We start from the raw sequence: 17635 nt of genomic DNA on the forward strand, positions 1-17635 counted from the left end.
TAGCTCCTGAGGCATCTTGTGCCACTAGAGTAGGATGGGCAACGGCCTCGGTGGCGTGGCTTGCAGTTTCCAAGAGCGGTGGTGCAGATCCCCCAGCTTCCTCCCTGCCAGAGGTGGGGCTGGTGTTTAGGTTAGAGCTGCAATCTGATCTGAGTGGAAAGAAACTGATCCCTACCAGCACTGTGATTTTCAATCAGCCCCACTTCCCCTCATGCTGGGAGCAGAGTTAAAATGGCAGCTACTGGCCTCCTGTCCTGAAGTTTAGCTGTTCCTAGGATTATACTTTAGCCCATCAAATTTACTAATCAGTAGCTGAAGTTGGTGCCACACCATGTCTTCCTTTCCTGTTTTTTGGGAAATGGAGCTTTGAACTCTAGCCACGAAATAGCTCCAGAGGTGGCTTGCACCACGGGCACCTCTGCAGCATGGAGTACTCAACTCATGAATCCTCTCTGCAGATGGTCAGTCTCCTTCTTCCGTACTTTTAAGGATATTGCATGATACTCTTCTGGCCTCCTGAACCCCCCAAACAGGGGCTTTAGATAACGCTGAGTAATTACTAACTGCACTGTAGCATGAGCTGACTCCAAGAGCATCTTACTCTGCCACCATCTTGGCTTTCTTCCTCTGAAGTCAGAATTTTTATAGAAGGTGTTTTCCACACTTCTTTGGGTACCAAGCTAAACAGTCATTGTACCAGCTAAAGGATTCATACTGTTTTGTTCTTATTTTATTGTAAGAGTTCTTTATATATTAAGATACAGTTGGGGAAGCAGACTTGGCCCAGTGGACAGGGCATCTGTCTACCACATGGGAGGTCTGCAGTTCAAACCCTGGGCCTCCTTGACCCTTGTGGAGCTGGCCTACATGCAGTGCTGATGAGCGCAAGGAGTGCTACGCCACGCAGGGGTGTCCCTGCGTAGGGGAGCCCCACGCGCAAGGAGTTCACCCCATAAGGAGAGCCACCCAGCGCGAAAGAAATTTCAGCCTGCCCAGGAATGGCGCTGCACACACAGAGAGCTGATGCAGCAAGATGACATAACAAAAAGAGACACAGATTCCCGTGCCGCTGACAACAGCAGAAGCGGACGAGAAGAAGAACACGCAGCAAATGGACACAGAGAACAGACAGCTGGAGCAGGGGGGTGGGAAGGGGAGAGAAATAAAATAAAAATAAAAATAAAATGATACATTTGCTCACTAGAGATTCATTTGGGTAAAGTTCTAGCTCACATACTTAAGATTGGCCACGGTTAGATTAAGAGTGAAGGAGGGAGGCAGATGTGGCTCAAGCAACTGGGCTCCCGTCTACCATATGGGAAGTCCAGGATTTGATTCCCAGGGCTCCTGGTGAAGGCAAGCTGGCCCGCATGGTGAGCTGGCCCATGCGGGGAGCTGGCCCCAGTGGAATGCTGGCCCACGCGGGAATGCTGGCCTGCACGGCAAGCTGGCCCAAGCAGAAAGCTGGTGCAGCAAGATAACGCAACTAAAAAAGACACACAGGGGGGAGGGGGCAAGATGGCGGCTGAGTGAACATCCCTGTTAGGGTCTTCTGCAGGGAATCGGCTGGGCGGCGTTGGAGACTCTTTGGGACCGGATTGTTTCGGGATTTTTGCTGGTCCGGAGGTGTCTGGACATCGATTTGGAGGGAAGGTAACAGAGAGGATCCATCTGTGAAATATACACGGAGATCCCAGCTACCTGTAGAGGATTCCCTCCTTGGGTAGGCGGAGACGAGTCATCTAGCCCCGCTCGGTGGGGCTGAGCCAGGCCGGGCCGCAGCGGCGGACGCCGGAGCCGGGCCTGGGCCGCTGTAGCGAGCGGAGCCGGGCGTAGCCGGGCCGGGCCGCAGCGGCGTACGGAGCAGGGCGGGGCCGGTCCAGGACGCGGCGGCGAGAGGCGGACGCCAGAGCCGGGCCGGGCCGCTGTAGCGAGCGTAGCCGGGCGTAGCCGGGCCGGGCCGCGGCGGCCAGAGGCGGACGCCGGAGCTGGGCCGGGCCGCTGTAGCGAGCGGAGCCAGGTGGAGCCGGGTCAGGCCGCGGTGGCGTACGGAGCTGGGCGCGGCCAGTCCAGGCCGCGGCGGCGGGAGGTGGACGCGGGAGCCGGCTGGGCCGCTGTAGCGAGCGGAGCCGGGTGGAGCCAGGCCAGGCCGCGGCGGCGTAAGGAGCCGGGCAGAGCCGGTCCAGGCCTCCGCGGCGGGCAGCGGCGGGCAGAGCCGGGCCTGCGGAGGGGTTTCTGTTCTTTGTTTTTTTTTTGTTTTTTGGAGCATCTGCAGTACTGGGGAGTTCGTGGGCCCTGGGCGGCCTATTGGGGGTTTGTGGGAAGGGAGGTGCTTGCAGACCCATTTGGGCAGACAGACGGGGGGTTTTAGGGCAAAGCGGGGGGAAGTTGTTGTTTTAGATAGTGTTGCAATTGTGACACGTGTATACCTGTATCTCTCTTCCTCCTATCCGTTCCCCACCGTTTGCCCATCCTCTTTTTCTTTCTTCCTTTCTTCTTGTCTTTCTTTTTTTCTTTATTATAATTAGTTTTTTTGTTTTTCGGTTTTCTCTTTCCCTCTTGTCCCTCATCTTCCACTTATTTTATTTTAATTCAAGTATACAATAGGTGCTACAGGGAACACCTCACATTTGCTGGGGTTTTCCCATCCTCCACTGTCTCATTTCTGTGTGAACTGATTTAGGCTACCTACACTATCCCCCTTCCCCTGCATCTTGATATCCACTATCATCTACTGTCTCTCCCCCCCCCACCCCCAGTTCTTTGATCCACAAAGTGTCTAACTCTTAATTTCTAATACCTTTGTTCTGTTTTCTGTCTGTTATCCACTCTTGAAACTATTACCTTTCTTTTTCCCTCTCTCATGAAAACAATAGCTTTATAGTTCATACCATATTCCTCCCATATTCAGTCATCTACTTCATAAAAGGTACTCTACCTACAGCTATAACTCTATACAATCTACACGAATCTAACCTCCATCCTCCCAGATCTCATATTCTTGCTTTGTTAACATACATCACCAATACTACTTTACACTTTTCCCTTGCTTACACAATTGCCTTTCCCCAACACTAATACTTTCCTCTAAAGTGAGCTTAACCAACAACAAGTAACTAGAATAAGAAGAAAAAAGTGACAAAGAGAAGATATAACACCTATGCAAAAATAACAACTAATTAACCTCCAAGAGCAGACAAAGAAGCTAAGGAACTGATTAAATTCGTCAAAATAAAGAGATGACCAGAAAGCAACAAAAATCTACAAACCAAACCAATAATCAGGAAAACATGGCTGAATCCAATCAACAAACCAATAATCACGAAGGGGAGCAAAACTTGGCACAAGCAATGAAAGATCTCAGAACATTTATCACCGACAAATTTGATGCAGTAATGAAAGAGGTTAACAACATGAAGACATCACTTGGAGGGGAAATTGCAGACATACGCAAAAACATAACAGATATGATGGGAATGAACACCACAGTTCAAGAAATCAAAAATACACTTGCAGCAAATATCAGCAGACTAGAAGAGACAGAGCAGAGAATTAGTGATGTGGAAGACAGTACATCAGAAATCAAACAGATAGTAGAAGGGGTTAATAAGAAGATAGAAAAAAATCCAATTAGGATTTAGGGACCTGAATGACAATGCAAAACGCTCAAACATACGTATTATAGGCATTCCAGAAGGTGAAGAGAAGGGAAAGGGGTCAGAAGGAGTGTTGCAGGAAATAATGGCTGAAAACTTCCCAAATCTACTGAAAGAGACAGATGTACATATCCAAGAAGCACAGCGCACTCCACAAGTCATAAACCCCAACAGGCCCACCCCAAGACATATACTTGTCAAATTATCCAATGCTCAAGACAAAGAGAAAATCCTAAAAGCAGCAAGAGAAAAGAAAACCATCACATACAAGGGAAGCTCAATTAGATTAAGTGCTGATTTCTCTTCTGAAACCATGGAGGCAAGAAGACAGTGGTATGATATAGTCAAGGTACTAAAGGAAAAAAAATTTCCAACCAAGAATACTCTATCCAGCTAAACTAGCATTCAAACATGATGGAGAGTTCAAAATATTCGCAGACAAACAGAAACTGAAAGAGTATACCAACAAGAAACCTCCCCTTCAAGAAATTCTAAAGGGAGTTCTGCAGGAAAAAAGGAAAAAACAGGAAAGGCAAAGTTGGAGGAGAGTATAAGACCAACAACAACAAAAAAAAAGACAAAAAAAAATACAAACAAAATATGACAAACACAAATCCAATCAAAATATGGCTAACACAAATAATTCCTTGATAGTAATAACACTGAATGTCAACGGATTAAACTCACCTATCAAAAGATTCAGACTGGGACATTGGATAAGGAAATATGACCCATCCATATGCTGTCTACAAGAGACACATCTTAGACCCAGAGACGCATGGAGATTGAAAGTGAATGGCTGGAAAACAATCATACAAGCTAACAATAGGCAGGAGTAGCTATATTAATATCAGACAAAATAGACTTTAAATGTGAAACAATTGTGAGAGACAAAGAAGGATACTACATTTTAGTGAAAGGGAAAATCTGTCAAGAAGATCGAACAATCATAAATATCTATGCCCCTAACAAGGGTGCCTCTAAATACGTCAGGCAAACGCTGGAAAAACTAAGTGAAAGAATAGATACATCTACAATTATAGTGGGGGATTTTAATACACCACTATCAACTCTGGACAGAACATCTCAAAAGAGAATCACCAAAGAAACAAAACATCTGAATAGTATATTAGAGGAGTTCGATCTAATAGACATATATAGATCGCTACACCCAAACACAGCAGGATATACATTTTTCTCAAGCGCACATGGATCATTCTCCAAGATAGATCATATGCTAGGCCACAAAGAAAGGCTGAACGAATTCAGAAAGATTGAAATCATACAAAACATTATCTCTGACCACAGTGGAGTCAAGCTGGAGATTTGCAAGGGACAGAAGCCCAGATTTCACACCACGATTTGGAAATTAAACAGCACACTCTTAGAAAAACAGTGGGTCAAAGAGGAAATCTCAAAAGAAATCAATGACTATCTTGAAACAAATGATAATGATAACACAACATACCAAAATTTATGGGATGCAGCAAAAGCAGTACTGAGAGGGAAGTTTATAGCCATAAATTCATATATCAAAAAAGAAGAGCAAAAATTGAAGAACTAACTGCACATTTGAAGGAATTAGAAAAACAACAACAAAGTAACCCAACAGGAAGAAGAAGGAAGGAAATAACAAAGATAAGAGCAGAACTAAATGAAATAGAAAATAAGAAAGCACTTGAACAGATAAACAAGACCAAGAGCTGGTTTTTTGAGAAAATTAACAAAATTGACAAACCTTTAGCAACACTAACAAAGAAAAAAAGAGAGAAGATGCAAATACACAAAATAAGAAATGAGAAAGGCGATATCACCACTGACCCCACAGAAATAAAGACTATCATAAGAGGATATTTTGAAAAACTATATTCCAACAAAAATGACAATCTAGAGGAAATGGACAAATTCCTAGAAACACATAAGCAGCCCATATTGACAAAAGAAGAAATTGATGATCTTAACAAACCAATCACAAGCAGAGAGATAGAATCAGTTATTTAAAATCTCCCAACTAAGAAGAGCCCAGGGCCAGATGGCTTCACAGGTGAATTCTACAAAACATTCCGGAAAGAACTGACACCAATCCTGCTGAAACTATTCCAAAACATCGAAACAGAAAGAACATTACCCAACTCCTTCTATGATGCCAACATTACCCTAGTACCAAAGCCAAACAAAGACATCACAAGAAAGGAAAATTACAGACCAATTTCTCTAATGAACCTAGACGCAAAAATACTTAACAAAATACTTGCTAATCGTATTCAACAACACATTAAACATATTATACACCACGACCAAGTGGGATTCATCCCAGGTATGCAAGGATGGTTCAACATAAGAAAATCAATCAACGTAATACACCATATAAACAGATTGAAGGAAAAAAATCACATGATTATATCTATTGATGCAGAAAAAGCATTTGACAAAATACAGCACCCTTTCTTGATAAAAACACTCCAAAAGATTGGAATACAAGGGAATTTTTTGAACATGATAAAGAGTATATATGAAAAACCTAAAGCCAATATTGTTTACAATGAAGAAATCCTAGACTCCTTCCCTCTAAACTCAGGAACACGACAAGGATGCCCACTGTCTCCGCTCCTATTTAACATTGTCTTAGAAGTACTTGCTCGAGCACTGAGGCAAGAACCAGAAATAAAAGGCATTCAAATTGGAAAGGAAGAAGTCAAAATTTCATTATTTGCAGATGACATGATCCTATACATAGAAAACCCTGAGAGATCTACAACGACGATTCTAGAACTCATAAATGAGTTTAGTAAAGTCGCAGGTTATAAGATCAATGTGCAAAAATCAGTAGCATTTCTGTACACCAATAATGAGCAAGATCAGGAGGAAATCAAGAAACAAATACCATTCACAATAGTAAATTAAAAAATCAAATACTTAGTAATAAATTTAACTAAAGAGGTAAAGAACTTATACACCGAGAACTATACAAGATTGTTCAAGGAAATCAAAGAAGACCTAAATAAATGGAAGACTATTCCTTGTTCATGGATAGGAAGACTGAACATTATTAAGATGTCTATCCTACCAAAACTGATCTACACATTCAATGCAATCCCAATAAAAATCAACACAGCCTTCTTTAAGGAACTAGAAAAACTAACTATGAAATTTATTTGGAAAGGAAAGAGACCCCGAATAGCCAAAGCCATACTGAAAAAGAAAAACGAAATTGGAGGAATCACACTACCTGACTTCAAAACATACTATAAAGCTACGGTGGTGAAAACAGCATGGTATTGGCATAAGGAGAGACACATAGACCAATGGAATCGAATTGAAAGCTCTGATATAGAACCTCACATATACAACCACATAATATTCGATAAAGCCACCAAACCCTCTCAACTGGGAGAGAGTGGCCTATTCAACAAATGGTGTCTGGAGAACTGGATAGCCATATGTAGAAGAATGAAAGAGGATTACCATCTCACACCTTATACAAAGATCAACTCAAGATGGATCAAAGACCTAAATATAAGAGCCAAGACCATAAAAACCTTAGAAAGCAGTGTAGGGAAACATCTACAGGACCTTGTAATAGGAAATGGATTTATGAATATCTCACCAAAAGCACGAGCAGCAAAAGAACTAATAGATAAATGGGACTTCCTCAAAATTAAAGCCTTCTGCACCTCAAAGGAGTTTGTCAAGAAAGTAAAAAGGGAGCCCACACAGTGGGAGAAAATATTTGGCAATCATATATCTGATAAGAAACTTATAACTTGCATATATAAAGAACTCCTATATCTTGAAAATAAAAAGATAAACAACCCATTTGAAAAATGGGAAAAAGACTTAAACAGACACTTCTCCGAAGAAGAAATACAAATGGCAAGAAAGCACATGAAAAAATGTTCCAAATCTCTAGCTATCAGGGAAATGCAAATCAAAACTACAATGAGATACCATCTTACCCATAAGATTGGCAGCTATGAAAAAAACAGAAGAATACAAGTGCTGGAGAAGATGTGAAGGAAGGGGAACACTCATCCGCTGCTGGTGGGAATGCAGAAGGATCCAACCATTCTGGAGGACAGTATGGCGGTTTCTCAAAAAACTAGCCATAGATTTGCCATATGACCCAGCAATACCACTGCTGGGTATATACCCAGCAGAACTGAAAACAAGGACACAAACCGATATATGTACACCAATGTTCATAGCAGCATTGTTCACTATTGCCAAAAGTTGGAATCAACCCAAATGCCCATCAACAGATGAGTGGATCAATAAAATGTGGTATATACACACAATGGAATACTACTCGGCTGTAAGAACAAACACACTACAAACACATGTGATAACATGGATGAATCTTGAGAACCTTATGTTGAGTGAAGCAACTCAGACATTGAAGGAAAAATACTACATGACCTCAATGATATGAAATAAACAAGCTGCCCTAGATAGCAAGAGACTGAACGATAGGCTTACAGGAAATCGGAGGGTGGAGGAAGGATATGAGCCGATGTCTGCAGGGGTGGAATTTAAGACGAGATGGTGGTAAGTATGAACACAAAGAAGAGATAAAAGGGGGGCAAGGGGGTGCCTTTGGTTGGGGCTTTGCGGGTTTGAGGGTGGCTGGGGAGGGACGGATGGGTAACGTTGCCCAAAAGTGGGGGGAGGGAGGGGTAGCATACGAACACAGGAGAGGGTCAGGTGTTGGTGGAGAGTAAAATGCCGAGAAAATCATATCAAAATATAATAAAGAGGGTTACCTGTTTAGAATGCTCGGAGGGGAGGGTCTGATGCAGGACGGGCTCCTGGGGAATGTCTAAATGCTCATTCTGCCAGAGTGGGTGACACCATGGGGTAGAAACCCAAGTAGTGAGAGTGGGGGTGGACCCACATCCTGGGGAGGACTAATGCCATCAAATAGAGGGAACTGTATCCCTCGAGAGAAAGGGTGGCTCCCAGGGCATTGGGGCAGTTGAGCAAGTTAGGCCCTGAACACTATTCCATCTATCTCTGGAAGTGGCTCCTCAGGAAACGGAGGTTGGCTGTCACTGTGGGCACCAAGGTGGAAGGGAAAATGGACGTTAAATGTGTGGAACCAAAGTAAATGGGGGGTAAGAGAGGAGTTTCTTGAGAGTACACGAGGATGGATATAAAACATGCAATATTACACCATAACATATAGGAGATGACAGACTGATAATGTAAACCATAATGTAAAACATAGGATAACTAAAAATGTAAAGAACTGTGTATCCTAAAGTATGCACCATAATGTAAGCACAGATGTCACCTTGTTAGAAAGCTAATGTCTCAGACTCTGTACATCACTTTAAGTAAATATGATATGAATAGGGTGTAAGAGTATCACTGTGGAAGGGAAAAGGTTTTCTGGTGGATGTGTGGGAGTGCTGTATATTATATATATACATTGCTGTGGTCTAGGACTCCTGTGAAGAAAAGCTGAATAATTAGGTGGGGAAAAAAAAAAAAAAAGAAAAAGATAGGATGTGGAATTTTTTCAAGTCAACATTCTTTATCTAAGCTCTTTATCTAACTTTATCCAAGTTCTTTATCTATCCTTTAAACCCATCGCTATATGCCATTCCCTAGTAAGGGACCATGACATTATATTGGGCTTCAAATTTCGGGGAGTTCTGGATCACAGAGTGTTTCAACAATGGCAATGGAGGGATACTGGTATGGGATACCAATGACAGGTGATATATGGCTGACAGGGAGCTGTACAGAACATATGTCCAGGGTGCATGGTAATGTTTGGATATACTCATAGTGGCAACAGTTAAAAACCACAGCAGGGGGGGTACTGGGTTCCTGGCCAGTGGTGCTCTGTCGTGGTCCCTAGGGGAGCAGCGACAGTCTCCCAGGTACAGTGGCGGGGACCGGGAGGGAGTGAGGGTTCAACAGTGAGCCCCTGATGCTAATGACTATGCTTGTGAGCTGATAAACCTAAAATAAGAACAAGGCCTAGAGCTACATTGTGCCTGGGAATTTCCTCCTGTCAGCCTTCATGTTACTCAAATGTGGCCAGTCTCGAAGCCAAACTCAGCATGTAAATGCAATGCCTTCCCCCCAGCGTGGGACATGACACCCGGGGATGAGCCTCCCTGCAACGAGGGACCACTATCAACTACCAACTGATGATACAACTGGAAAATGACCTTATATGGAAGGTTCAATGCAGATCAGCAGAAAAGCCATGTCTACATAAAATACCATGACTTTAAAATGCTGTTTGACCTAAAGTAAGGGGGAAATGGAAAGGAGAAATGAGTTTATATGGCTACGAGTTTCTAAAAAAGAGTCTGGAGGCTGGCAGAAGGATTGCCCTCATGCACAACTGAGCAGAGTCAGAGAGACAGATAAAGCAGATACAACCCCCAGATATTGGTTCCTTTGAGGGCTAAAGAGACCCATGGGAGTTATGGTCATGGCCGATGGGGTTAACTACCAGGGCAGATGGCCCCTCTTTGGAAATGGTGTTTATGTGTGATGAATCTGGACTCAAATGGGATCTCCCTTAATAAGACTTTCATGCTAATGTGCTGGAGGTGCAGTTAATGTTGGGGTTTAAGATATATTTAGGGGATTTGAATCTCTGGACTGACAATGTGATAGCCAGGTCCTGAGCCTCAACAGACTCCAGCACCTACAATCTGATCTATTGGACTTACCACACTCAGCTAAGATGGAGTTGAAGAGGGACAACCACCACACCATGGAGCCTAGAGTGATTACAACTGAAAATGGGAGGATTGCATCCAGCATCCATGTGGAATCTGAGCCTCCTCTTGACATAGAGGTGCAATGGACACAACCAATCCAATGTCCACATAGAAGAGGTGGCATTGGATTGGGAAAAGTGGACATGGTGGACGATGGGTATGGGGAAAGGCAGGAAGAGATGAGAGGTGGAGGCGTCTTTGGGACATGGAGCTGCCCTGGATGGTGCTTCAGAGGTAATCACCGGACATTGTAAATCCTCACAGGGCCCACTGGATGGAATGGAGGAGAGTATGGGCCATGATGTGAACCATTGTCTATGAGGTGCAGAGGTGCCCAAAGATGTACTTACCAAATCCAATGGATGTGTCATGATGATGGGAACGAGTGTTGTTGGGGGGGGGAGAGGGGGGGTGGGGGGGTGGGGTTGAATGGGACCTCACATATATATTTTTAATGTAATATTATTACAAAGTCAATTAAAAAAAAAAAAGAAAATCTACAATATATATCTGACAAGGCAGTTAAATGGTTAATTTTTAACCAATAAAAAGTTAATTTATTAGTGGTAAAAAAAGAAATCTATATACGTAGCTAAAGATATTTCTCTTTAAAGTCAATAAAAAATGTGCATTAAACAACTGTCATATGTAAGATGCATCATATATATACAGCACATTAAATAATGTAATTAGAAAAAAAATAAAATAAAAAATAAAATAAAAATAAAAAAGACACACAGAGGAGAGACAATAAGAGATGCAGCAGACCAGGGAGCTGAGGTGGCTCAAGAGATTGAGCACCTCTCTCCCACTCCAGAAGGTCCCAGGATCGGTCTCCAGTACTGCCGGAAGAGAAGACAAGCAGACACAGAAGAACACACAGTGAATGGACACGGAGAGCAGACAGCTCAAACAATGAGGGTGGGAGTAAATAAATAAATAAATAAATCATTAAAAAATAAAAAAGAGTAAAGGACTGCCAGGTAATGCTAGGGGCATCCTACAAGAGATCCTAAAACATGATCAGAACTACAGTTTGAACAAAATATTTTCTTTAAAACCCTCCTCTTTAAAGAATTCTGTATATTGTTGGAAGGAATATTTGATACACAATTAGGAAACTACTTAAAGTAATGTCAAATAGCGTTAACCTGTTTTGTTTTTTTACTTTTTTTTTTTTTTTTAACAGTAAGAGTATTTTATTGGCTGAATTGCTTGAAAAGAGAGAGGACCTAATGAGTTGTGCTGCCACTGGGGGTCCCTCACATGTCCCAAAACCTCTTAAACTCTTCTCTAAAGAAAGGTACACATGTTTTCTAAATGTTAGTGATGCTACCCAGGGTACCCAAATGTCTCAGTTCCCTTTTAGTGACTTTCAGCACTTGTTACTGCCCCAACAGACTGGAGGGTTATAGCTACCTACATTGGCATCCATAGCTCTGGACGTAATAATTCCCAGGGGAGTGGGGTGGGGAGACTATGTCCAGGGGAAACGTGTCAGACCTTCCAGATAGAGTGTGGTTTGAAAAATCTCCTTGAGTTCAATAGGACTGGTCCTTGGCATTAAGGTTTTATAAATTAGCAATTAAGGATGGAGCGTAAGTTATAACTCATTCATCAGTAAAAGGCACACATACAACACAATGCATAAACAACTAACTCAAAATAATTAGCATTTATTCCCTGAATGTGTAGCTGCCATAGCAAATAAGGAAGTTCAAAATATTGTGCTTAATTTGTGATTGCTTTTCCCCTTTAATTGCATCTGCCATCTGCTCTTAATTTGAACTAAATTAAACCCCAAAGGCAGCATCCAAAAGTAAGAAGACTAAGCAGATTTCACCTTTGGGCAAAAATTATACGACAGCTTCACCTGTCATCAAAAAGGGTGAATCACTCTTTTTCAGAAGTGATAGACTATTTTCTGTTTCAATAACATACCCCACTAAGTGGTAGGGTGATGCTAAGAATGTAACAACAAACTGTTATAGCACTCTGGGCTACATAAGCCAAATGAAATACTTGTCTCCTTGAAGTTTTATGCCAATACTGCCCAAAATAAATATAATGCAAGCCACACATTTCAAATTTTAAATTTTCCAGTGGCCACATAATAGTTAAAATTAGTTTTGGTGGTTTTTTGGTTTTTTTTTAACTTTTTATTGTGTGTGTGTGTGCATATGTGTAGATAGGTAGGTAGATGGATGGATAGAAAAATATAGATGGATAGAAGATAAAACTAAAATGTTCCCATTTTAACCACTTTAAAGTGAACAATTCAGTGGTATTAACTATATTCAAAGTATTGTGCTATCATCACCATCTATTACCCCAACTTTTTTATCAACTCAAATAGAAACTCTGTACCCACCCATTGAGCAATAATTCCTGATAAAATTAATTTTAACAAAATATTTTACTTACCCCAATATAGCCAAAATATTATCATTTCAACATGTAATCTGTATTTTACGGTTAATTTATATTTTATATTCTTTTTTCAGTATGGTATTAGTTACCTATTGCAACATAACAAATAACCACAAATTTAGCAACTTAAAACACCACATTTATTATCTCATAGTTTCTGTGGCTCAGGAATCTGGGCATAGCTGAGCTGAGTCCTTTGCTTCAGGGTATCCCATGAGGGTACAGTCAAGGTGACAGCCAGGGCTGGGATCTCACCTGAGGCTCACCTGGGGAAGGAGTCATTTCCAAGCTCACACGATCATTGGCAGGGTTCAGTTCCTTGTCATTTGTCAGACGAAGGGTCTCAGCGTCCTGTTGGCTGTCAGCTGGAGACCAGCCTCAGGTCTTGCCCCATAGGCTTTCTATATAGTTGGTTACTCCATCCAAGCTGGCAAGGGAGAGAGTCAACAGATTATCTGTTAGTAAGATGGAAGTTATCTTAAGTAACGTAATCACAAAAGTGACCCCGTCACCTTTGCCATATTCCATTGGTTAGGAGCAAGTCACAGGGCTCACCCACACTCAAGCAAGAGAATGAGATTCCACACATGCATGAAAACAAGAGGAAGGAATGACTGGATGCTATCTTAGCACCTGAACACCATGAGTACTAAGTGGGTTTTTTTCATTTTTTTTTTAAATTAACTTAGTTTTTTAGTTAGAGACGTAGGTTTACAGAAATACCATGATAAAATATATAAAATATAGAGTTCCCATGTACTACTCTATTATTTTTTTTAAAGATTTATTTTATTTGTTTCTCTCTCCTTCCCCCCCATTGTCTGCTCTCTGTGTCCATTTGCTGTGTGTTCTTCTGTGTCCACTTGCATTGTCAGGCGGTACCAGGAAACTGCATCGCTTTTTTGTTGTGTTATCTTGCTGTGTCAGCTCTCTGTGTATGCGGCACCACTCCTGGGCAGGCTGCACTTTTTTAAAGTGGGGCGGCTCTCCTTGTAGGCACACTCCTTGCACGTGGGGCACCCCTATGCAGGGGCATCCCTATGTGGCATGGCACTCCTTGCGCATGGCAGCACTGCATGTGGGCCAGATTATTACATGGGTCAGGATACATGGGTATCAAACCCTGGACCCTCCATATAGTAGGTGGATGCTCTATCAGTTGAGTCACGTCTGCTTCCCTACCACTCTATTACTAACACCTTGCATTAATGTGGTCCATTTGACATAATTCATGAAAGAACATTCTTATTTTACTACTAAATATAGTCCGTTGTTTACATTGGAATTCACTTTGTTGTACAGTCTGTTTTTTCTTTTAATTTTTCTTTTAGTAACATATATACAACCTAAAATTTCCCATTAACATTCACATATATCATTCAGTGCTGTCAGTTACACTAACAATGTTGTGCTACCATCACCACCATCTAATTACCAAAACTTTACAGTCAACCCAAAAAATGAAATTCTGTACAATTTAAGTCATTAACCCCCTTCATTCTCTACCCCCAACCCAGCCCCTGGTAACCAGCATTCTAGATTCTGACTCTATGAGTTTGCTTATTGTAATTATTTCATATCAGTGAGATCATACGATTTTGTCCTTTTGTGTCTGACTTATTTCACTTAACATGATGTCTTCAGGGTTCATCCATGTTGTCACAGGAATCATAATTTCATTGATTTTTAATGCTGAATAATATTCCATGTACGTATATATCACGTTTTGTTTATCCATTCATCACTTGATGGACACTTGGGTTGCTCCCATCTTTTGGCAATTGTGAATAATGTCCCTATGAATGTCAGTGTGCAAAAATCTGTTTGAGACCCTGCTTTCAATTCTTTTGGGTATATATCTAGTAAGGGAATTGCCAGATCATATGGTAATTCTATAGTTAGCTTTCTGAGGAACCGCCAAACTGTTTCCAAAGTGCACCATTTTACATTCCCACCAGCAATGAGTGTTCCTATATCTCCACATCTTCTCCAACACTTGTAATATTTTGTTTATTTAATAGTAGCCATTCTAGTGAGTGTGAAATGGTATCTCATTATGATTTTGATTTGCATTTCCCTAGTATCTAATGATGCAGAGCATCTTTTCATGTGTGTTTTAGCCATTGTATCTCCTCTTTGGAGAAATGTTTATTCAAGTCCTTTGTTCATTTTTTAATTGGGTTGTCTTTTTATTGTTGAATTGTAATATTTCTTTATATATTCTGGATATTAAACCCTTATCAGATATGTGATTTCCAAATATTTTTTCCTAACGAGTATGTTGTCTTTCCATTTTCATGATAAAGCCCTTTGATGAACCAAAGTTTTTCATTTTCATGAAGTCCCATTTATCTATTTTTTCTTTTGTTGCTTGTGCTTTGGGTATAAAGTCTAAAAAAACCATTGCCTAACACAAAGTCATGAAGATACCTCCCTATGTTTTCTTCTAGGAGTTTTAGTGTTCTGATTCTTAAATATAAGTCTTTGATCCATTTTAGTTGATTTTGTATATGGTGTGAAGATGGGGTCCACCTTCATTCTTTGGCATATAGACATATAGTTTTTCAGCACCATTTGTTGAAAAGATTATTCTTTCCCAATTTAGTGGACTTGGTACCCTTGTCAAAAATCAGTTGGCCTAGATATGAGGGTTGATTTCTGAACTCTCAATTCTATTCCATTGGTTTATATGCCATCCTTGTGCCAGTACCATGCTATTTTGATTACTTTACTATGTAATAAATTTTAAGATTGGGAGGTGTGAATCCTCCAACTTTGTTCATTTTCAAAACAGTTTTGACTATTCAGGGCCCCTTACCCTTTCCATGAATTTGATGATTGGTTTTTCCATTTCTGAAAAAAGAAAAGAAAGAAAAGAAAAAGAAAAGAAAAGAAAAGGAAAGAAAAGAAAAGGAAATGATGTTGGAATTTTTATTTGGATTAGGTTGACTCTGAATATCATTTCAGGTAGAATTAACATCTTAAAAATATTTAGTTTTCCAACTCATGAGCATGGAATGTCCTTCCATTTATTTAGGTCATCTTTGAGATATTTCAGCAATTTTTTGTAGTTTTCCATGTGTAAGTCCTTTACATCCTTGGAGAGATTGATTACTAGATATTTGATATTTTAGTTCAGTTGTAAATGGAAATTTTTCTTCATTTCTTCACATCACTCATTACTAGTGTACAGAAATACTAATGATTTTTCTTTGTTGATTTTTGCTATATTTGTGTGGTTGCTTTGTTGTGGTTTTCTCAGGATTTTCTGTATATAGGATGGTGTCATCTGCATATAGGGAAAGTGTTATTTTTTCTTTTCCAATTTGGATGCCTTTTATATCTTTTTCTTGCCTAACTGCTCTGATTAGAACTTCCAAAACAATGTTGATAACATTGGGCATCCTTGTCTTGTTCCTGATCTTAGAGGAAAAACTTTCAGTCTTTCCCCAATGAGTATGATGTTAGTGGTAGGTTTTTCATATGTGCCCTTAGTCATGTTGAGGAAGGTTCCTTCTATTCCTAGTTTTCTGAGTGTTCTTATTAAGAAAGGATGGGGAAGTAGATGTAGTTCAAGTGGTTGAGCACTTGCTTTCCATATATGAGGTCCTGGGTTTGATCCCCAGTACCTCCTAAAAAACAGAAAAAGAAATGGGAAAGCCAATTTGCATTGGGGAGCAGATGTAGCTCAGTAATTTAGCACCTGCTTCCCATGTACAATGTCCTGGGTTCAATGGAAGGAAGGGAGGAAGGGAGGAAGGGAGGAAGGGAGGAAGGGAGGAAGGGAGGAAGGGAGGAAGGGAGGAAGGGAGGAAGGAAAGAGGGAGGGGGGAGGGAGGAAGGAAGGAAGGAAGATGGCTTTTGTCAAATGCTTTTTCTGTACCAATTGGGATGATGATGTGGGATTTTGCCTTTTTTCTGTTAATGTAGTATATTACATTAATTGAATTTCTTATGTTGAACCACCCTTGAATACCTGGTATAAATCCCATTTGATCAGGTGTATGATTCTTGTAATGTGCTCTTGGATTTGGTTTGCTAGTATTTTGTTGAGGATTTTTGCATTTATATTCAAAAGGGATATTGGTCTGTAATTTTCTTTTCCTGTGGTATCTTTATCTGGCTTTGGTATGAAAGTGCTGATAGTCTTATAGAATGAGTTAAGGAGTTTTCCCTCTCTTCAATTTTTTTGAAGAGGTTGAGCTGGATTGGTGTAAATTTTTCTTGGAATGTTTGGTAAAACTCACCTGTGAAGCCATCTGGTCATGGGCTTTTCTTTGTTGGGAGGTTTTTGTTTTGTTTTGTTTTGTTTTGTTTTTTGCCAGGACTCGTATAATTTATTTAACATAGAAGCACACTGACAGTGTAATCAGGGCTGATCTTTCTCCCCTAGAAGACCATCCATGTCTTACTCTCTTGGGAAGTTTTTGGTGAATGAGTCAATCTCTGTACTTGTTATTCATTTGTTGAGATCCTCTATTTCTTCCTGTTTCATTGTAAGTAGTTTGTGTGTTTCTAGGAATTTGTTTTATGTAAGTTATCTAATTTGTTGGCATACAGTTTTTCATAATAACCTCTTGGTTATTAGGCCCCCTTGGTGGGGTTAATAGTAATAGCAACCCTATTATTTCTGATGTTACTTATTTCTCTTTTTCTTTATCAGTCTAGCTAAAGTTTTGATGATTTTATTGGTCTTTTCAAAGAACCACCTTTGGTTTTGTTGACTCTATTGCTATTTATTCTCTTTCATTTTTCTCCATTCTGATCTTTGTGATTTCCTTTCTTCTCCTTGCTTTAGGTTAGTTT

Source organism: Dasypus novemcinctus, chromosome 11, assembly GCF_030445035.2.
Source record: "Dasypus novemcinctus isolate mDasNov1 chromosome 11, mDasNov1.1.hap2, whole genome shotgun sequence".
NCBI lineage: Eukaryota > Metazoa > Chordata > Mammalia > Cingulata > Dasypodidae > Dasypus > Dasypus novemcinctus.